General features: G+C 47.7%; 1 protein-coding gene across 2 annotated transcripts in view; it reads right to left on the bottom strand.

The window, feature by feature from the left end:
- Positions 1 to 22,173, bottom strand: part of CHD7 (chromodomain helicase DNA binding protein 7) — a 192,568-nt gene extending 170,395 nt beyond the window's left edge. For both annotated transcript variants that reach the window (XM_040261278.1, XM_040261280.1), the window contains exon 1: positions 21,920 to 22,173. The gene's annotated coding sequence lies outside the window, so the exon portion shown is untranslated. The remainder of the gene's footprint in view (positions 1 to 21,919) is intronic.

Raw genomic sequence — 22,173 nt, 5'->3', positions numbered from 1 at the left:
TCCTCACCACCCTCCCTGCCCCCAGGCCCCAGGCTCTGCTCGGTGTGCCCGGGCACTAGCTCCCTCGGGAACCAAGCCTGCAGAGTTCAAGGTACTGTCCCAGGGCCACGTGAGAACCAGGTTCTGAGTCCAGAACCTACACCCCCACCTGTAAGGTGACACTGCCTCCAACGGTCACCGGCAACAGAGCTGGTGGCGGCTGCACCTCCCGTGTGTAGACCCCTTCCACTGGGTTAAGCAGGACCTCGTCACTAACCCCAGAGCCAACCACGTCTCCATAACTATTTAAGTCTCCATAACTATTTAAGTCTCCATAACTATTTCACCACCCAACGTGGTGTAATCTCATTGTGTGACGTCATGCACCGCGGTCTCCTCATTCCGTGGTCCTTATTCCTTTGGGTTTCTGCTGGTCTTCATCCAGGTTGGGTTGAGACACACACGATCTGCAGTTTCCATCAGGTCAATGTGCTGTGTCAGCCAAGCATCAAAGGACAAGGCCCAGGTACCTCCTACAGCACAGGCAGAGGTGCTGTCATTGCTGTGACGTGGTAAGCTTCTAGAAACATCCTAGACACAGTCTGTGAAGGTGAAAGCTGCCAGTACGGTTGGAAAGAGCCTAAGGCCAGCAATCACCAAATATCAGTTCAGTCTTTAGTTTTACTCCTAATGACATAGTTACAGCATGTGGGATCTAGTTCCCTGACCAGGGATCAAAACCCGGCCCCCAGCATTGGGAGCACAGAGTCGTAGCCACTGGACCACCAGGGAAGTCCCCCGAATGATATTTTGTAACTTGGATGTTTGGAATCTAAAATAATTCCAGGGCTTCCCTGGTGGCTCAGCGGTAAAGAATACGCCGGCCATCGCAGGAGACACAGGCTCAACCCTCATCTGCGAAAATCCCACATGCCTTGGAACAACTAAACCCATGCATCACGACTGCTGAGCCTGTGCTCTAGAGCCCAGGAGCCGCAAATACTGAGCCCACAGGCTGCAACGAGAAGCCGCACGCCCGAGGGCCTGTGCTCCACAACAAGAGAAACCACTGCAATGAGAAGCCCATGCACCGCAACTAGAGAGGAGCCCCCGCTCACCACAAGAGAAAAGCCTGCAGCAGCGAAGACCCAGCACAGAAAATAAATGAACAAAATTATAATAAAATAATTCCACAAAAACAAGCTATGGCTGTGAAACAATAACAACAATAAACGATGGGGCGGGGGGGGAAGAACCCAGGTCAACTAACACATGATGCACTAAGAGCAGAGAGTGAAGGACGACCCTAGAAGATGGTGCCTTACAGTCCTGCCCTAGTTCCTGCTCTGGTTTTCTGTGCCCCCACCCCTACCCAGGGCTCTCAGGAAGGAAGCAGAGAAGCTGGGACATACTTCACAGCCATGAGGGAGACGCAAGGCTAGCTGCAGCTGAACAGGTTATCCTAGTTTTTTGTTTGTTTTTTTTTTAAAAAAGGTAACATGAAATAAAACAGATCTCTCACACACCCCTGACTCTCCTCTGGGTGACCAGCAACAACCCAGTTAAAATATCAACATTTGGCAATTTTGAAATCACCTCAGTCCTTCTTGGTCATCAATCTTTGGTGACATTAAAGTAATTGTTCATATCACCCAAGAGAGAAAAATCTATGGTGTAAGACAGAGAGAGCCCTATCCTGCTGCCCCCTTCGTTATAACCCAAGTCCACACTGCCTTGTTAAAACCACTCCTTATTCAACCACAAGACACGGGGGAAATCCAGAAAACCCCGACCGAGGTATCAGAAGAAAATGCTCTACAGGTAGTTGCCACAATCGTACTCTCAGTGTTTCCTTCATAACTAGCTGCTCTCAAGTCATCTACTGCTGGCTGCAGCGCCCAGAAGGGCGTTATCTCTCACCTTCATCTGAAACCTCTATAGTCATACTAATAGACACCGAGGCTCTTAAATCTTTACACCTCTCACTTTCACATTCTCTTTCCTAAGAAGCAAAGCAAGCCGTGACAGTGTAAATAACTGCTGGTCTTAATCAGTGGCTATTCTAACCCATCTCATCAATAAGGAAACTGAGGCTGGGGGTTAAGCAACTTACCCAAGGTTCCAAAGGTAGTTAAACCCAGGCTGTCTGACTCCAGAGCTTCGACCTTTCTACCACGCTGCTTATCTGACCTCCAATTAGGCATTTAAAGTATCTGTACATTGTGATAATTTCACTGGAGATTTTTGTTTCTTATGACTGGCGGAGAGCAAATCTCTGACTTTGTCATACTGGGTCCCCTTTGGGGTCTATATTCATTCTCTTCATTCTAGCTTCACACCACCTGATGCAAAATCCTCTCAAATTATCCTAGATACAAAAAAAGAAGAAAGACAGAGGGCCTTTCCTTGCTTTGTATTGCTGAATAATTAGATTTTTAAACTCATAAGCAAAATCCATTCATTCTGCATTCACAGCACGTGGGCACTAACCCAGCACTAAACTCGGAATCTATACCCAAATACTTGATTGTTTGTCAAGTCAGGCTTTTAGTGGTAAAGCAGCACGTTTCTTGTTTTACTGGGAGTTTTAATAGATTTTGGCATCACCCTTGTGGAATAGCCTTGGTGACTCTGTTTTATGGTACCCAATGTGTTGACAGCAGTCTGGCAGATTAACGCTATAAAAAGTGGCCCACTGTCTGCTTACATTAGGTCCGGTAGCCAAGCAGGTTCATGTTGAAATGCCTGATTCATGAGCCCATCTAGGCTGCGCCGTACATGCCGTTCACAACGAGCACAGCAAGGTGTGCAGAGGATGGCTCCAGGTGTGATTAAAGTGACAGGCAGCTATGAAATCTTTCTGCTAAAGATTAGAGGCTTAAGTTCCCACTCCTGATGCATTCAGGTGACTTTCCTTTTCGTTCAGTAAACAAAATTGACAAGTACGAGTGACTGCAAAGTGGAGATGTCCTCATTTTTCTCTCAATACTATATTTCACTGATTCTAACTCCTATTTCACATTCCCATAGGTCAGAAATAGGACCTGTCTTACAACTGACACCATCTTAGTGCGATGAAACACAATAATACAATGTGGTCATGTGTATTTCAGATTCTATCGTTTAAGTTTTACCATCAACCCGTTTATTCATAATTAAGTTAGGAGACTGTTAAAAATCTGTTTTTCCTTTTCTTATTCTCTTCTGTTTGCCATAGAAGATATAATAAAGAATGTTTGAGATAAATGAAAGGTAACATAACTTCAAGGAGATGAAAGCTTTGAAGCTATTTTATTATAAGTGCAAAGCTGTTGCCCTCCTTAGAAGAAAATAGAGCCTGAAGGCTTCTCCTGGTTGCATGCAACCTCAATGTGCTTCTTTTGTGAGAAAGACACAGTTCCAAGGTAGAAGGGTTCCAGATGCTTCAGACTTCCCACCTGCACACATTGACTCACTCCAAGACACAGCAAGCCTTTTAACTCAAGCTCAAACACTTTCAGGAGGTTGGTTTCTTCTCCACCTCCCCAATATCAAAATCATGCTCACATATTTAAACAATTAGGTGAGGTGTACAGAAGCTAGCACTGTAATCCGAATGCTAAAGGCGCAGTAAATACTAACCAAATTCAGATCTCATCTACAGGAGTTTTTTCAAAGATGATTCTTGTTTTCCTGGATTTCAGAAAACTTTAAAAAAAAAAAGAGGCAGGGGTCTCTTAAATTCAACTTACTACAGAACAAAATTTCTTTGAGATAGAAAAAAATAATCCAAATACTACTCAGTGACCTAGAAAACAAGGGGAAAGAGGCAAATTGGGGAGTAATCATTTCAGAAAAATAAGTAGTTGAAATTACTCTATAAAGACTTTCTTGTCTATGCCAGAAAACACTAAAAACTGTCGGGCTTCCTTGTTCCCCCTCAGGAGCAAGAGATGCTCCTCGGGATGGTGACGGTTGTTTTTCTTGATTATGCAAAGTGCCTTTCAGTATAAAATTAAGAAAATACTTAAAAATGTAAATTTGAATGTAAAGATGAATTAAAATATATTTAAAATAAAATTTTAAATACAAATTAAAATAAACACAGCCTCAGTTGACATTCGTGGAGAGCAAACAATGCAGTAAGCACCGTGTGAGGTAGTTCAGATATCACTGCATGAATAAAAGCAGGCCTAGGAGCTGAGCACTGCCACCACCCCTCCCAGCCTCAGCTGAAGGAACTGAGGTTCAGGTAAGTTTAAACCTTGCCTGTGGTCACTGAGCTACGAAGTCACCTATTCAAGTTCATACAGCCAGCAAATGGCCAGGCAAGGATTCAAACCTGACCTGTGTAACTCTGCAATTGGAGCTTTTAACTAAGTGAAACTGTCAATCCCTGAAACTACTCGTTTTTTAAAACTGATGTATTTTCCCTAGTTTTTTTTTCACCCCCCTAGGCTTGTGCTAATAATTTGCATCAAGTTAGAGCCAGATTTAATATATTATTTTGTGCTCTACTCTTTGAGGCTTTACGGTTTTCAAAAACACAATCTGTAACACCTGCATCACACTTGAGCTTATGAACACAGCGCAAATCTAAGCATTCCCGACTTCTCACTGTCAGAACAACATGCTGTGACCTCTTACTTATCATAGCTGATTGGACTGCAGATCTTTCCTTCAGATGGACGACTGATATGACTGGCATGGCTGTTCATGAAGGTCTGGAAACATGGAATCTCCAGCTACTTTCCAAAATGTTTGTACTCACCGAACCCCAGACAGCAGTGAGCCTGCAAGTCTCACCACATTCCGTCAATACCAAGAATATTTTTTAAATCCTTGCTAATTTGATAAGGAGGGAAAGTTATCTCATTTTAATTTGCATTTTTATTACTCCATAACTGGGAAAATTTTCATGTTTTTGACAGTTACATTTTCTATGAATTACCTGCTACATCCCTTACTGCTTTTCTATGGGCTGGAGCTGCTTCTCTACTATATTTGCTGATGTGTCTTTTTAATACATCCACATGCACCCCTCAAAGCAGGTGAAGCACACACAGTGAGGCAGGTCTTTCAAATGTCAGAACACACACTCAGAAGAAAGCATGACCCCAGTGAACAGATCAACATTCGTGTGTAATAACTGGGGAGACTTTTACAAACTCCCTAACTACCAATATGCCATTTTGATTCTGAAAGAGCAGTATGAACAATCCTACAGAACTCTTTCACATTATGCTGTGCCCAAGTAGTAAGGACATTTAAAGAAATAAAGTCAAACTACATGTGCAAACAGTTCCAAAATCATTTTCATAAGACACTGACTTTAATTAAAAAATCCGGGGAGGGGGGTTACTATTTTGATATTTTTTTGGCTTGCTGGTTGCACAACTTCATGAGCGATGTAGCTTTATTTTTGGAAGCTTTCTAAAGTGATCTTTTTATCTTTTCATACATCTCACCCTCCTCAAATGTTTCCTATTTTTGGATCTAATCTAAGTTCAAAACATCAAACCTTGGTTCTCCTGAAAAGAGGCTTCCGAGCCATTCTCAGGTGGGCACTGGCCCCTGGCAGGACCAGTCCTCTCCTCATCTCCCACCAGTTTCACCACCCCCCCCCCACCTCTTCAATCCCCCTGCCCTGGTGGAGCTCCACTGCTGACTTTTCCCCTCCAGTCCCTCTTCAACCACCAACGCTTACACGTTGCCAAACTAACCATGCCATTTCCATCACTTAGTGCAAATGCATGTCACCAATTTCACCACAGCCCACCCTCAACCCTGTCTGTCCATCCCCTGCCCTCTCCTCCCAGCCACTTCTGACCCTCCCTGAGCTCGGGAGGAGGGTGGGTGTGAGTGAGGCAGGGTGCCCCTCTCCCTGGGGGTGCAATCCCGGCCCTGCCCTGCAGCCTGCTCTGGGGGCCTGGCCTCGCTGTATCTCTGTGATGCTGCTCCTGTCATTTCTCAATCCTCCCAGCCTATCACAAGGCAGCACGGGTCACATCTGCTGATGGCCTCCTCCACTACCAGGCCTCCACTGAGAGCATCACACGTCCTCAGCGCCTGACCACACACGGTGCTGACCTGCTCCATGTCCCAGGTGTGCAACTCGCATCTCGGAGCCACGGTCGGCATTTTTAGATCTCCTGCAGAACTCGGCACAGCTACAATTTTCCATGACCACCACTTCGCAAACATTAGTGTCATCCCCAAAAGTCAGCAAGAATATTAAGATTTGTGTGCTTGTAATTCTTACCAATCTTTTGAAAGGTGTTAATAAAAGAACAGCTTTTACCAGACACATCCACGTTTCCAAAACCTAAGAAGACTTCACAGTCTACCTCACACAGAAATCACCGTTTACCCTATACAGGTGGAAACTGGAAACACCGCACAGAATATTCCCTGCCCTTACTGGCCATGTCTCTGCATTCACTGAAGTCCTTCCTACAGCCGACTTGGGGAAGGCCTGTATGGAAAGTTCACTCTATCGTGAACTTGGAGGCCCATTTCTGAAAGCCCCTCAGGCCATGGTCAAGCACAACTGACTCCCCACAAAAGGATTTCGGTTACCAGTTTAATAGTTTTCCCTCAACACAAGATTATATCTTACGGACAATCCTGGGCTAACCTAAAGATCACGAGACAGACCAAAGGGCATCTTAAGTACCTAATCAGAACACAGCAACCAGGGAAAAGGCCCTCTGACTGCACACCAGGGACATGGGAATGGGGTCTAAGGAGGGATTCTCACCTCCTCTTCCCCCTCACGTTCTCAATCTGCTGGGGGACAACCAGGTACGGCTGGAACCACTTGTCCCTGGGGAGGGGACGGGGGGACAGACACAGGGAAACCTTACCCCCCCACACACCAATAGTCTCGACTTTAAACCCATCAGCCCCACTGCACTCAAAGGTGATGAGCAGGACCCCTCTGTGGGAGTCTGGGAGCTTCCAGACCCGCAGCCAGGGCGCCAGCTGCCCCGGGAATGAATGAAGGAGAACGCTGGGAACAGAGAGGGCAGGCAGCAATCTCTTCCAGTGCAGACGACGAGGAGAAGGATGGCCAGGGCTCAGCAGGCCTGGCGCTATGTGCTAACAGGCAGGTGAGTGCGTGAGGATGTAATGCGGTCAAAGAAACCAGGACGCCAGGACCCAAGGGGTGTGGAGCCCCCTGAACTCGGAGGAGCCTGGAGAGGTTGAGAGGCGGCCGGGATGCAAGGTGGCACGGAGAGCAACGTGGGGCTGAGAGGCCAGGGCTTCATGCAGGAAGGAGGTGGTGTTGGGAAGACTTCGGGTTCAGACAGGTTGAGAAGATGAAGAACAAAAGCTTGGGGGAAGATACTGGGAATAAAAATAACGTTTTAGGAGCTAATCACCTGGAAACAGGACCTGGAGCTGTGGGTTTGAGCTGGAGCCGAGATGGGCGCTTTCAGAAGGACACTGGCTGCAGGGAGCAGCAGGAGGAGTGAGGAGCCGAGGGAAGCCCAGGACCCTGACGGAGCCTCCCAGCCCAGGTCCAGGGAGACGGTGGGACAAGAGAATGGGGCAGGCACTGAGGAAAAAATCGGAAAGGAAGGGAGGAGGAGGGCTGAGAAAAGAGCCAGGAACCGCTTCCCATCACCTCCCAGAGGAGTACCGGGGTCCCACGGAGATGGACGCTGCCAAGTCCAGCTGCCAAACAACATGCCACCAGACTCTCACCGTTCACGTCTGAGCTGCCCTTGGAAATAACACCGCCTTGGAACAGGCTGCCCCCGAAGAGTAAGAATCCACTCACTTTTTTTTTATACTTTTTTTTTGGTCACACCACATGCAGGATCTTAGTTCCCCAGCCAGGGATCAAACCCAACCCCCTCTGCATTGGAAGGGCAGAGTCATAACCACTGGATGACTGGTGAAGTCCCCTAAATCCACCCACTAATCATGTAAGCTGGAACTACACATAAAATAAGTTTTTAATTATTCTGTGGCAGAATGAAAATACAACTTAATGAGTAAACACAACACATGTTGGTCTCCATCCCTTTTACTGCCTTTAAGGTGGACTATGATCCCAAGCTCAACCATGCGTCCATCTTTGCTGGAATCCCAAATAGCAGCTACATTTCACTCACTCACATGTAAGAGAATAACATTACCTGCAAAGCTCCAAAAAATACTGTAAAAATACATGCTACCATTTTTCTGAACTGTTCTGTATTTCCATGATATGTTCACTGTATAACTAACACACTGGTCTAAATGTGAGGCCTTTTAGAGTATATCAAAAGCACCGAGATAAAAATTCAGATTCTAGATGGCCCACAGAGATTTTAATCCAGGAATGAAACCAATGTAGGGTTGAAGAATCTGCATTTTGCTGTTGTTATTGTTGTTGCTGTAACATGCCACAAGGCTTGTGGGATCTTAGTTCCCTGACCAGGGATCAAACCTGAGACCTGGCAGTGAAAGTGACGAGTGCTAATCACTTGACTCCCAGAATCTACATCTTTAACAAGCAGCACAGGTGACTGTGGGGCTTTCCAGGTGGCTCAGTGGTAAAGGGTCCGCCTGCCAATGCAGCAAATGTGGGTTTGATCCCTGGGTGGGGAAGTAAATGGCAGCCCACTCCAGTATTCTTGCCTGGAAAATCCCATGGACAGAGGAGCCTGGCGGGCTACAGTCCAAGGAGTCACAAAGAGTCGGACACGACTGAGTGAGTAATTAAGCACATACCACCAGGTGACTGTGTTCATTCTAAGGCCCAGTAAATATCTACTGTGCCCATCACTTTTTACCAGATGAACTTTTGAAATGATTATGTAAGAGCCTCAAGATCATGTGAACAGACCCATTCTGCAGGTCACTTGGAGAAACCAGATGAAAAAGCAACCTCAGTCCCACTCATCATCTCCTCTTCCTTAAAGACCAGTGGATATATTATTTCTGCAAAACCACCTTGTCCTTGTGAACCCTGGCAGGCAGAAGGGAGGGGAGGACGTTGCTGAGGAGGTGCAAGACGGAGCGCTCCCTCCTCCTCAAAATCTCCCATGTACTTCGTTAGCTTTTCTGCCTGGGAATGAGGGACCTGAGTCTTCTATGCATCTGTCTCAAAAAGGTAAGGAAAGGGAAAGCAGGAGTTCCTTTCATACAACAGAATATTGGAAGAGTTAAGAGACACACAAGAAAATCTCATAATGATATGAGTGAATGCTATAATGCTTTGAATAAACAGACCCATTTTCTCACCCCTAGCCTGGAGCTGGTAGGTGACACAAATCAGATTACGTTCCAAATTCAACACCTGGCTCAAGCCGTCTTGTTTAGAGAAGGCACAGGTAGTCGAGTCACTTTCAGGTTTGCCCAGTGAGGATATTCTTCTTCTTAATGTTATTATTACGGTGGTAGTGATCCGTAAAGGATAACACCAGTGATGTGGGCATTTCTTCAAGCTCTGCAAAGCCTGAGCTACATACAGTCAGAGACGGACCGTCGGTCCCCGATGTCACCACGCCATCAGCAAAAGCCAGGCTTCTGTGCGGACCTTCAGGCAGTACATCTCCTTCCGTTCACACGGAGACAAACACCGGATTTCTCAGCTAGCCTATGGTGACAATGCCTGCCTGCTAGCAACCCAGGCACAGCTGTGTCACCACCCCCAGGGTGAACCATGTGGGAAATTGCCTGACTGCGTCACCGCGGTGCATCCCTACTAAGCATCTGACAGACATGAGACAGTTCTCCTTTCCTGCCAGACCTCGGCAGCTAAACAGAATGGCTCTCACGGGCCCACAGTAGCCACTTATGAGCTTGAAATTTTGCTTCCAATACCAACCTGGATTTTGTTTGTCTTCTAATGAGAGGGGGAAATGGAAACCTTAAAATGCTAATTCTGGTGATAAACCTAGCTCTATGAAACAAAACACACACACACACCAAAAAAAAAAAAAAAACAAAAAAGGAATTTTTAAGTGCACCAAAAATAGCAAAACTTCCAAGTTTTAACAGGAGGTTCGTGGTAAAGAACCCGCCTGCCAATGCAGGAGACGTAAGAGATGAGGGTTCAATCCCTGGGTCAGAAAGATCCCCTAGATGAGGGCATGGTAACCCACCTCACTATCCTTGCCTGAAGAATCCCATGGTCAGAGGAGCCTGGTGGGCTACAGTCTACAGGGTGGCAAAGAACCAGAAATGACTGAAGCAACCTGGCATGCGTGCACACGTGTCTCTCTTTGTGACCAGGTGGACCGCGTGGACCACCAGGCTCCTCTGTCCATGAAGTTTCCCGGGCAAGAAGACTGGGGTGAGTTGCCATTTCTTCTTCCAGCAGATCTTCCCAACACAGGGATGGAACCTGTGTTTCTAAAATCTCCCGCATTGGCAAGTGGGTTCTCTACCACTGCGCCACCTGGGAAGTCCATATGAATGAATACATCTTGGATAAACACTGGAAAGAAACAGCCAGTTCTGTAGCAAGCTGAATACTCTGTGGTTGGTCACGTTTTGAACTGATAAACAAAAACAGGGTGGAATACTAGTGAGTCTCACAATGAGTGTCTTTTAGGTGGAAAGTGTTCGCAATTGATAAGATATGACTTGTAAGGAGGAAAAGACGCGCCCCTGACTATAAGCCATTCATGCGCAGCTCTGGGCCTCTTAGTGTGCCTCGGGGAGCCAGGCCTCGAAAGCACAGGTGTGCACATCTTGATAGACGCTGGTCCTGCCCTTCTTGATAGACGCTGGTCCTGCCCTTCTCAGGCCGAGGTCATTCCAATGTGACCACCCATCCCAAGCACTTTCTGCAGAGAGGTTCACACTACAGGCTCTTAAACGAACCTGTCCTGATTTAAGTCCCAACTGCACCATGTATTAAACAATCTTGATTAATCCTGCTTCCATCATTTGGAACAACAGTTCAGGTAAGTACACAGGTTATTAGCAAAATGCAAACTCACATGAACCCCACGCTCCATATATGGTAGCTATGGAGGTCGAGCTCTTAAAAGTCCACGAACCAAGAAGCTTCTCCAAGTTTTCAACCCTGTAGTAGGGACAAAGAACATGGGGAACTTCCACGGGCCCCTGTCTGCCAGCTCTTTCCACTCCGCTCCATCTCATCTTCCCATAAGAGTCACTTTTCAGCGACAATAAAATGAAATAAAGTAAAGTGAAAGCCGTCGATGCACCACCTCGCCCACCGTCGTGCCAGTCCTGACAGAGTGGGATACCAAGGAAGCCGCCCCCAGAGCCTCATGTTTCCAGAGGAATGGAACCTTCTCATTTTCTGTTAACAGCGGCTACTCTTGTCCTAGACCCCACCCCAAACCTACTCTCAGTTTAGATCCTTTCTTGTCTCCTTCTTAAGCGACAGACGGAATCTGGGGCAGGGGAGGGTTAACTCCAACGTTCAGAGACTCAAGGATCTAGAGTTACAGATTCTGAGAACAGCCTGCGCCTCTCTGGTCTACACTGGGAGGCTCGTCCACGCCAGAGCTGATAGAATATGCCCACCGCTGGTGACATCCCCACTGTCTTTGGAGAACTGCAGGTTTGGGGAAAAGAAGAAATGACTGGTTCTCTGGCGAGACACCCAAGGCTCAGCCAGCAGAAGGAATCCCCAGGGCCAGGAAGAGATTGCTCCCTCAAAGGTAGCATCGTTAGCATCTGGGATATCCAAGTTCCCTCTGTGCAGGGGAACAACAACTAGTGCTGTACCTGGAGGCAAACCATGCGGCTGGACTCCACAGTGGGCTTCTCATGACTCAGGATTATGGGGACTTTTTAAGTAAAAATAAAACCGAGGCACATGGTTTGATAAATTCAATGACCAAGAGTCAGCTAATGCTACTAGTAACTCCTCAATAAATATGCCATAAGCTATACTGAGTGCTTGAAGCTGAAGCATCTCATGCCACCTTCCGCCCTAACCCTGGCTGGTGGAGAGTATTATTATTCCCAGTTTCATGATTCACTGAACTGATCCGTCTGATGCCACAACTCAAGTTCTCAGCCACCACAGAATAAAACTTGCTGGAGAACAACTCCTCTCAGTGTCTTCATGGGACAGGAAGGGTATGATGCTGAAAGGCACGGAACCCGGTCATCTTGGGAGTCAAGATATCCCAAGATATTAATAACGGTGCCGCCCCCGCCCCCTCTCCCCCGCCCCAAGTACAGCAGGCACAAAAAGAGCAAGTATGACCGGAAAAGCCTGAGCCAACAGGAGACACAGGATTACAGGGCGTTGCTGGCATTTCTAATGCACTTTTACCTATTAAGGCAGCAGTGGTACGAGCCTGGTGATGGATCACGAATACAGATTCTGGAGACTGGTGAACTTCAAAATCCTCTTCCAGGGATCTCCCTGGAGGTCCAGTGGCTAAGTCTCCAGGCTCCCAAAATAGGGACCCTGGGTTCGACCCCTGGTCAGGGAACTAGATCCCACATGCCGCAACTGAGAGTTTGCAAGCTGTAACTAAAGATCCCACATACGGCAATGAGGTTCAAAGATCCACATACTGCAACGAAGACCCAGCAAGGCCAAATACATAAAAATAAATATAATTTTAAAAAATCCTCCTCCAGCATGCACTACAGTTATGTGTGGTCCTGGGCAATTTAACCCCTCAGTCCAAGTCTCTGAATCTGTAAAATGGGGGTAAACATTCTATTTCCTAGTCAGTATTCCCCAGCCTTTTTGGCACCAAGGACTGGTTCCACAGAGAATAGTTTTTCCATGGACCTTGGGCGGAGAGTGGGGGTGATGGCTCAGCAGTAATGCGGGTGATGGGGAGCAACATATGAAGCTTTGCTGGCTGGCCCACTACTCACTTCCCGCTATGTGGCCCAGCTCCTAACAAGCCAAGGACCAGAGGGGTTGGGGACCCCTGTCCTAGAGTTGTTCTAATGAGTAACCAAAACACTTAGCAAATGCCTATCTGACTGTATGTGTGTGCACACACACACATGCATGTTCAGTCGGGTCCAACTCTGTGACCCCATGGACTATAGCCCACCAGGCTTCTCCGTCTATGGGATTTCCCAGGCAAGAATACTAGAGTGGGTTGCCACTTGCTCCTCCAGGGGATCTTCTTGATCCAGGAATCGAATTCATGTCTCCTGCACTGGCAGGAGGATTCTTTACCACTGTGCCACCGAGGAAGCCCTACGTGATTGGAAATGCTCAAAAATCAACTGCTAGTTAGTTGTTATGGTGATTAATGATATCTTTAATGCTGTTGGGTTATTTCTGCACTATTTCAGTTGATCACACAGCAAACAGAGAAAATAGACAGTTTCCTAATTTAATCAAAATTTTTACATGCTCCAGATGAGTCTGCATGATTTTTCTGACAAGATCAATACACCAGCAATTGGCCAAAGCAAAATCCCAAGCACAAACAAGGTCAAGTATACAAGAACATAAAACACAGTGAGAGAGATGTTTAAAAAAGAAAAGTTCACCTTGAAGATCCAGGCTTAACAGTTACAATCCATTATTAGTCCTATCCGTAAATAAAGTCATTTCTAGACCCACACACTTTAAAATACATCACAACTAAGGCATATGCTGATTGCACACCTGTGTTCCAATTGATTTTATTCTTCACCTAGTGCCAGGACAGGCCTGGCTTGGAAAATAAGGCAGGCTTGTAATTCTATAAGAAGCTTCTTGCTACTTGCTGTCTTAGAATCATGGTAGAGAGGATCATTCTTTTTATGTGTGTTAAAATAATATGTACTTTTGCTATAAAAATGTTTTAAATATCAAGAGGACCAACTCTGAAGTGTTTATGGCTTCTTTCAGAAGGACAAAAAGAGAACAAAGTGGACTCTTTAATCATTTAAAGCAGTCTCTAACTTGCCAAAGAACGAGGGGAAAATTAATTACTGAGGAACCATGTACCCTTTTATCAGATGAACCACAAATACGGTGTAGAGATCTCTGACGTGTGAGTGGAGGATCCCGGGGAGAGTCCCTGACATGTCAGAACTGCACACGTTATCTGCCTGTCTTTCCCCGCACAAAGGCTTGGTGTGGCTGCCCAAGCCCCATGCACAGTGGCTGCGGCTCTCTGCCCGCCCCATGCTGAGGACAGACAGGCTAAAGCTGGGGTGGGGGTTGGGAGTGGGGATAACATCCCCTTTATTCTTCCACTGCGGGCCACATGGCACAACCCTACATTCAATGGCATGTATGCACCTCTAGAAAGGCCAATGGTTTCTTAAACCAATATACTATTGATGGGAACAAGCCAGACAATGTATTTTTAAAGGTTTTTTGAAACGTTTGAAACTAACCAGGGAAAGAACTAGGGTTAGAAATAAAAACTATTGTAGGGTTGCTGGCCAAGTCCACCTGAAGTCAGCACACCCAGCATTTCTATATTATTTCACCACATGGGAACATTACTGCCCCTAAAGTTTAAACGTATCCAAACAATCCCTAAAGACTGCTAGAGGAGAGAGCAAAACCTGCAGATGGAGCAGCCCCTACAGCCTAGGCAAGCCCCTGAAAATCCTGCAAAGGATAATCATGCCCACCCCGGAGGAGGCGGGGCGGGCCCTGGTGAACCTGGGATGGAGTCACAATGGTACCAAAAGGCTTGTGAGGACCGGCGTCAGGCAGAGCATCTTTGAAATGAACCTCAACCAAAGACAACAAGGCCCAGGAAGGACCCCTCTCCACACCAAGAACAAAGCTGGACCTGTAACAAAAATAAACGGGTGACCCTGGACTTGCAGGAGACCCGGGTTCCATCCCTGGGTCAGGAAGGTCCCCTGGAGGAGGGAATGGCAACCCACTCCAGTATTCTTGCGGGAGAATCCCAGGGACAGAGAAGCCTGGCGGGCTACAGTCCATGGGGTCACAAAAGAGTCAGACACAACTTAAGAGACTAAACAACAATATCACTACTCTATAAACTGGTGCGCACACACACATAAAATGCAAACACTTCCCTCAAACAAAAAAAAAATAACTGTTTCAAGATAAATGTTCAGGCTTTTCATACTTTTTCTCAGAAACTTCAAAACATGTCTGGATTTATTCATTAGTACCTCTTTCCTGGTGGCTCAGACGGTGAAGAATCTGCCTGTAATGCAGGAGGCCCAGTTTCAATCCCTGGGTGGGAAGATCCCCTGGAGAAGAAAATGTCCTTCTCATTTGCTACCAATCATGCCAGTTTGAGCAAATTCCAGGAGATGGTGAAGAACAGGGAAGCCTGGCAAGCTGCAGTCCATAGGATCGCAAAGACTTAGACACGACTGAGTGACTGAACAACAACTTTTTATAATAATTGATCAAAGTGACTTTTAAGATACATTAAACTAGTTTATACATACTCCTTCCTTCCCCACCCAGGGCAGGTTAAGTGTTCAGACCAAGGATGGTACTTCCCTCTACAATTATCTGAGCAATGTATTCATTTCTACCACACCCATGTGTGGCTGCAACCAGCTCTAAAATTCAACCAGAGCTAACTTATGAGACCCACCAGCTACTGCTGGGAGACCAAGGACCTCATCCTTAGCAACACAAAGCAGCCACTGGAATGTGGAGACAGAAGAACAAAATGTAACAAAGTCTGCTTACTGGAGGGTTCCCATCTCTCAAGCAGCAAGCAAAGTCCTTTTCAACAAGTAACAAGCAGAGTGCCACATAGGAGGCAAGTAACACCCCCCTTCTCGTCAGGTCTCCTGGTGGGCTCCACCTATACCTCCATCTTTGGAGGGAAGCTAGCAGGCTGTTTTGGAAAGTTTTAGAATGCCGCTAGCAATGGAAAGAAGGCTGAGACAGCGGTTTCATGGTCCATTATCGGCCACCTCAGTCACACGCTGTGAGAACCCATGAACTTCCTCCTCAGACCTGGCTTCCACCAGGTGACCACCACCTCAGTGAGCAGCATCACCAGCCAGCCAGCCATTGCCTGGAACACACCAGAAAACCTACATTCCCTGACCCCTTCCTCTCCCTGAGAACAAATCTATCTTCAAGTCCAATCCAGCGAGCCTCCTAAATATTTCTCCAGCCTCTCCACTTCTCCCTCCCTACGGTCACCAGTCTAGTCCAAACCACTGCTCCTTCACCACCAGGGGGAACATCCTGAGTCTCCCTCCAGTGCCCCACCCGACAATTTAGCCTTCAAAACACAAGCCTGCTCATGTCAAGCACTGCTCTACACTCATCAGTGGCTCTGTTGCTTTTTTTTTCCCCTAATCCCAAATCCCAGATCCTGTACGCCCCGCCCGAGTTGGCCTCTGCCTACCTCTTAGGCATCATCTGGCCGCTCTCCGTAGACCTCGGACCTGCTGCCACCCTCCAGGTGAGCCCCCTTCTTCTACCACCAACTGGACGGCAGTGCTGAGGCCACTCCTCAGAGCTAGCAAGTGCTCTTCCCTCCTCCTGGTATCCAGCGCACAGCACTACGACACTGCGGCACTTCAATTTCTTCTCCACGTGGGTCTCCTATGTCTTCTTGTGTATTATATTCCTAACTCAGGTTCAGCCCAGCACCTTGTACGTAACAGGTACCCAATAAATACTTGAATCGATGAACAAGAAAACAGATGAAACAGAAAACCGATCACAGGCCCAGCCACCAGCCACTCAAGCCGAGCCTGGCACCTACAGCAGTAGTGAGAGGCCGAAAGGACCACGCGAGACAGCAAGCATCTCTGATGCCACGTGGTCACAAGCAAACGGGCCAAGGGACCAGTCAGCCTCCTCCTACCCAGTAATCCTTCTTCATTACTGTTCTATGCTATTTTCATTTTTAACAAGATAGTTTTTACTTTTTGAAGTAAAAACAAGACAAAACCCTCCAAAAATACTAAGAATAACACTATCATGTTTGCAGTCACCTGAGTTAAAAGGTATAGGAATCTAATTATGATAAGGAATACATGCTTCTTAAGGGAAAACAGTCATCAAATCTTGGGATAATTTTTCTGTACCTTTCTCTAGATGCGTAATCATACCTCCCCCCCGCAACGCCCCCAAAAACCTCCAAACCACTACACAGTAGAGACAAACACAATATTGATGATGATTTAGGAACACCTTTATTGGAGAAGGAAATGGCAACCCACTCCAGTATTCTTGCCTAGAGAATCCCAGGGATGGGGGAGCCTGGTGGGCTGCTGTCTATGGGGTCGCACAGAGTTGGACACGACTGAAGCAACTTAGCAGCAGTAGCAGGAACACCTTTAAGAGCTATTGTAGCGTGGGTTAAAGGTTCTTAAGCCAAAAGGTGCTTCTGAGTCAGATGTAAGTAGGAAGAGAGCTAGACCCTTCAAGAACCAGCTCTGTCATCCAGCAAGGACCAACCCAGCATCCCCTTGCAGCAGCACCCAGCTAGGCGCCAGCAAGACAACCGTGACCGAGACTGCCCGGCAGTAACCGGGTGGCCAGCCAGAGGCGGCTCCTTTAATTAATCTCTCTGGGCTTCAGTTTCTTAATCTGTAAAATGAGTAAGTTCGACTAGCTTTCCAAGGTCCTCATGCTCTAAATATCCGAAGATTCACTAATGATCACAAGATGAATTTCTACTTGACAATATCATTGTGCTTTCCTGTTTATTATTTTTATCACACAGGTGTGGTTTAAGAATTTTTATATACTGATAGAATTTAAATATAAAAGAATGGCAGCAGTGTTTTTAATTACTTTCCCCACTCTTAACTATCATCAAGATTAGCTATGGGCTTCTGCTATAATTGCAACCCAATCTGAGTAATACCCAAATTAAATCACCACATCTTCATTTTTTTTTGGTAGAAAAATTAAGTGGTCATTTATTCCCAATTTCTTTTATATTTTAACATCATCCATCATCTTTGAACGTCCGAGTTTAAAAGAAAGCTAAGAATAATAAAGTTTTCCAGAGAAAAAGGAAGATTTTATCTTCCAGACTGATAAAATCATAATGGTTTGAGAAACCTGGTAAGATACAACGCAAAATTCTCAATTTCTAAAAGGCATAAAAAGAATATCCTTTTAAAGATATACAAAAGTGTCCTTGTGAATGAAAAAGACAATTACAGAATCACATAGGGCCAGTACGTTCCTAACATCCTCCCCAAATGTCCCTTCCTACCTCCAGTGTATTTAGCTATGTGATCTATCCAAGTACTAGTTTGTTTACATCTAGAAACCATCTGAATACTGGAATTAAGTCATTTTATTTCAAAGCTGAAATTTTAAGGGTCATTTTTTGAAGTCAGTCATTTTTGAAATGCTCAGCCCTGACTAAGCATTTTTATTCTTGTGATGCCTTATTTATAGTAGATATTTATAAGATGGCTATGTATGGATAATAAAAGATGAATAACTATTACCTCCAAAGTTGACCTTAAAAGTTAAATGTGATTATCTGTGTACCTTTAAAAGGCTCTCTCCTACTAGATGGTGAACCCTCTGAGGGAAAGAATTGCCTTCTATTTGTCTTTTTACACACTGAAAACTCACTACTGATTGCTGAATCCAAAGTAACCAAATGAATGGTGACCGTATGACAAGCCAACTTTCTCAAGCACAGGCAATAACATGCTTTCCATCAAGGTTTGAAATACCTACTCTAACCTTGGCATTGAGATTGCTCTCATGGGTTACATGGTATGTATACCTATGCACTCTGACTATATCTCCTCATAGATGAAAATGCATTTTTTTCTTCTGACCTAACAGCTTAAAAAATATACTACAGGTAATACATTATTGACTGCATCTGTATGAAGAAAAACTTGTAACATTTTTGATACAGTTTTATACACATACTTCCCATGGTATTCATTTTAACTCAATACTCTGGTGGAAAACTTTTGGAAATAGTCCTGTAAGCCAAAGTGATTAACAACTAGACCAAGTACAGGAGAATCTATGAAAGTACTGTTTTAGAACCATGTTACAAGATCTGCTATTTAAAACTCAACTTATATATTCTCAACTTGGAGGAAAAGTGTTATTTTTTCCTCGAAAGAGGAAAATAATGTTTGAGTTTTTAACTATCACCATCACTTATAAATGACTTCTCTATCCTTACTTCCATCTTAAGACATAGAAATGGAAGCAATTATTTTAACTGACTCAAAAATAATTTCACTGATTAAACCAATAAAATTAGAGTTTAAAATTCATATACCAGTCCCTTTATTATTATTATTCTTTTCTTACCAAGAAACTCATTTGAATCCTGAAAAACCTAGAATTCACCAAGCTTCAATTTACTGACTTGCGCAGAGGGAGGAAAAAAAATAGAAAATATCAGCAGACTATAAATAATGAAGTCTAAAGTGCTAAAAAACAACTCTTGAGTGTTATAGTGATGAAATTCACCTGTTACAAGCCTCACAAAAATTCATTACCTCCCTTGATCTGGTTCTGAAGGGGTAAGGGAGGATGTCATAATTTCACCATTTGGTGAAACAAGAAAACTTAAGTTTCTAAAATTTGGTACAAGTCCCCTTCCACTTCCAAATTCTGTTTACTTTGTAACTTTTTTCCACAGTCCAGATTTTTCAGGAAAAAGAAACTTTTCCTGAGCAAATCTGGAAGACATAAAATGTCTCCCACTTACTAGCACCCTAGAAAGGCAAACCCAGTCCTGCTCCGTGCCCCAAGCATCTAGCTTTCAGCCTCTTTATTATCATTGTCAATGAATGGGCCCCAGTCAAATGAAAGCTGCCATTTTAGGGTAAAGACTGGAGGGCTTCTGTTGTGCAACAGCAAGACAAAAACACTCCGCGACAGATGTCGCACTCCGGGGGCTGGGAGGAGGGTTCAACTTCGGAGAATCACTGCTCGAGTTATCTCTGAAATAAGAATTACATACGATCACACGTTGCTACTACCTAAATGGAATTTCAACTGGAATAAATCAAGTTCCCATGCCGCTAAGATCATAGTCACTACGATTTTTATTTTTTATTTATTTCTTTTTTGCCATCGTCAGAATAGATCTGTGAGAAAATAAAGAGAAGTTTGTTCGGTTTTGCTTTTTTTTTTTTTAACTATTTGATTATTACGTTTAGGGGAGTACTCCCCCCTCCCCTTATAGGGAGAGAACTGGGGGGATAAGGGGGAGAGCACACACTCCACCTCTTTGAAAGGTGCTGCCCACTGCAAAGACAGCATGAATTACAATTTTCTGAAAATAAAAATCAGGGCCTTCACATAATCCTTTAGAAATAAATGAAAATATTTAATACAGCTGAGAAATCCAGCCCAGAGGATGGACACATTTCAAGATGAGTTCTTTAAATCGACGGCGAGGTAATATACAATGGGAAACTAGAAAGTATTCTTAGCAAGTGGCGAGCTGGATAGTGTATCTAATTCTAGCAATTCAAAAGGAAACTCTCCATGTGGGTTGCCACTTTTCTTTTGTCCATTGTCTGTTCAGAAGAGGGGGAAAAAAAAAAAAAAACTAGTTTAAAATCGAGGCGTGAACAGTCTCTAAAAGTGACCTCCGGGAAAACCGGCCGCCCGGTAGCAGAAGCACTCCCCGCCCGGCCGCTCCCCGGGGGCGCTCACAAAGCGGGCGGCCAGTCGGGAGTTCGGGGTGCGCTCCCACGGCGCGGGGCTCCTCGAGGCGCAGCCATCCGGAGAAAGGCGGCTCGGTAATGATGGCTGCTCGGGGCCGGCGGCTCCTTCCCCGGAGCCTCCCGACCACCCCCCCCCCCACCCCCGCGCCCGGGATCGCCGCCCTCCCCCCTCCCCCGGGAGGCGCTCGCCCCGCGCCGACGCGGCCGCCCCGCACGGCAGCCCACCGGGTGCCCGCGCCCCTGCACCCCCGGCGAGCCCCGTCCCCGGTGCCGACCAAACAAACAACGCGTCCCCCGCCGCCCTCCTTCCTCTCCCCGCTGACCGCTTGGCCTCCAGCCACCTCGACCATTCACGCTCCGAGCCGCGGATCTCTGCGGGGGCAGAGCGCACCCGAGCCACCTCGGGGGCCACCTAGTGACCCCCCCCGCTGCGGGCGCTGACCCCCAGGAGGCTCAGGGGTGGGGGAGCCGAGTTGCCTCCGGGGACTTAAAGTCGCTATTATGCAGCCGCCGCGCCGCCGCCGCCGCCGCCGTTGGCCCGGCCAGCTCGGCAAGGTGGGGTCCCCTCCTCGCCGCGCCGCCCCGCGCCCGCCCCAGCCCCGCTCCCTTTCTTCTTCTCCTCGCGAACTTGGGGAGCCCCGGGAGGCCCCCGGCTCCGGGCTCGCAACTCCGCGCTCGCGGCCGGCACGGGCCGGGCTCGGGACGCCCCCCGCACCGCGTGTTCGCGCCGCCCCCGCCCCACGCGGCGCCCCGCGCACTTTCCCCGCCGCCGACCCACCTCGCCCGGTGGCCGTCCCCGCGCGGGCCGGCGCCGCCGCCGCCGGGAGGGACGCACTTTGTTCGCGCCGGTGCGGCCGCCGCTCCCGGCGAGCGCGGCGTGGTCGGTCCCGGGCGGGGGGCGGGGGTCACCGCCGTCCCCGAGCCGCCGCCGCTCAGCCGCCCCGCGCCCGCGCGCCCATCGCCCACTCGCACTGGAGTTGCAGCCCAACTTTTCCTCCTTCCTTTTTCTTCCGAATGGAGCCGGCAACTCGTGCTCGGCGCCGGCGGGAGGAAACGCGCTCGCGCTCCCCCGCGCGCAGACACGCTCCCTCCTGTCCCCCGTCCCCCCCCCACGGCCGGCAGCACAACAAAAAGCCATTTACATGCGAGGAAGTGACCCTCGGCCGGACCGCGCGCCCCCGCCGCCGCCAGCCCCGCGGACGCAGGCAAAAGTTGGGGCGCCGGGCGGCGCTCGGGGCGCGGGTTCGGGCCCCGCGGCGGCGGCGCTGCGCTCCTGCGCCCGGCCCCGGCCCCCGCCCGCCCTCGCCCCTCGCCCCGCACACGCCCAACTCCTCGCTCCCAACTCCTCGCGCGGCCCCGGCCCCCGCCCGGAGCGATTTCCTGCCGCTGCCGCCCCTCCCGGAGGCGCCCGGCGAACTCTCGCGCTTACCGGAGCGGGCGGGCGGGCTCCTCCGCCGCCCGGTGCTGAGGGGGGGGACAAAACGCAGAGCGGGCTCCGGAGTTGGCTCGGCGGCCGCGGCCAGGGGGCTGGATCCTCGGGCGCGGAGTTGGCCGGGGGCGAACGGGGCTCTGGCGAGTTTCAGGGTCTCCGGGTCCCCGGGCCGCCTCCTCCGCGGCGCTCCTTTGTGTAATTTCACTCGATTCAAGTTTAATCCGATAGTTCCCGAGCACGAGCGCGTCCGC

The sequence above is a fragment of the Oryx dammah genome, unplaced genomic scaffold (assembly GCF_014754425.2).
Source record: "Oryx dammah isolate SB20612 unplaced genomic scaffold, SCBI_Odam_1.1 HiC_scaffold_19, whole genome shotgun sequence".
NCBI lineage: Eukaryota > Metazoa > Chordata > Mammalia > Artiodactyla > Bovidae > Oryx > Oryx dammah.
This window is presented reverse-complemented; position numbering and strand designations above follow the sequence as displayed.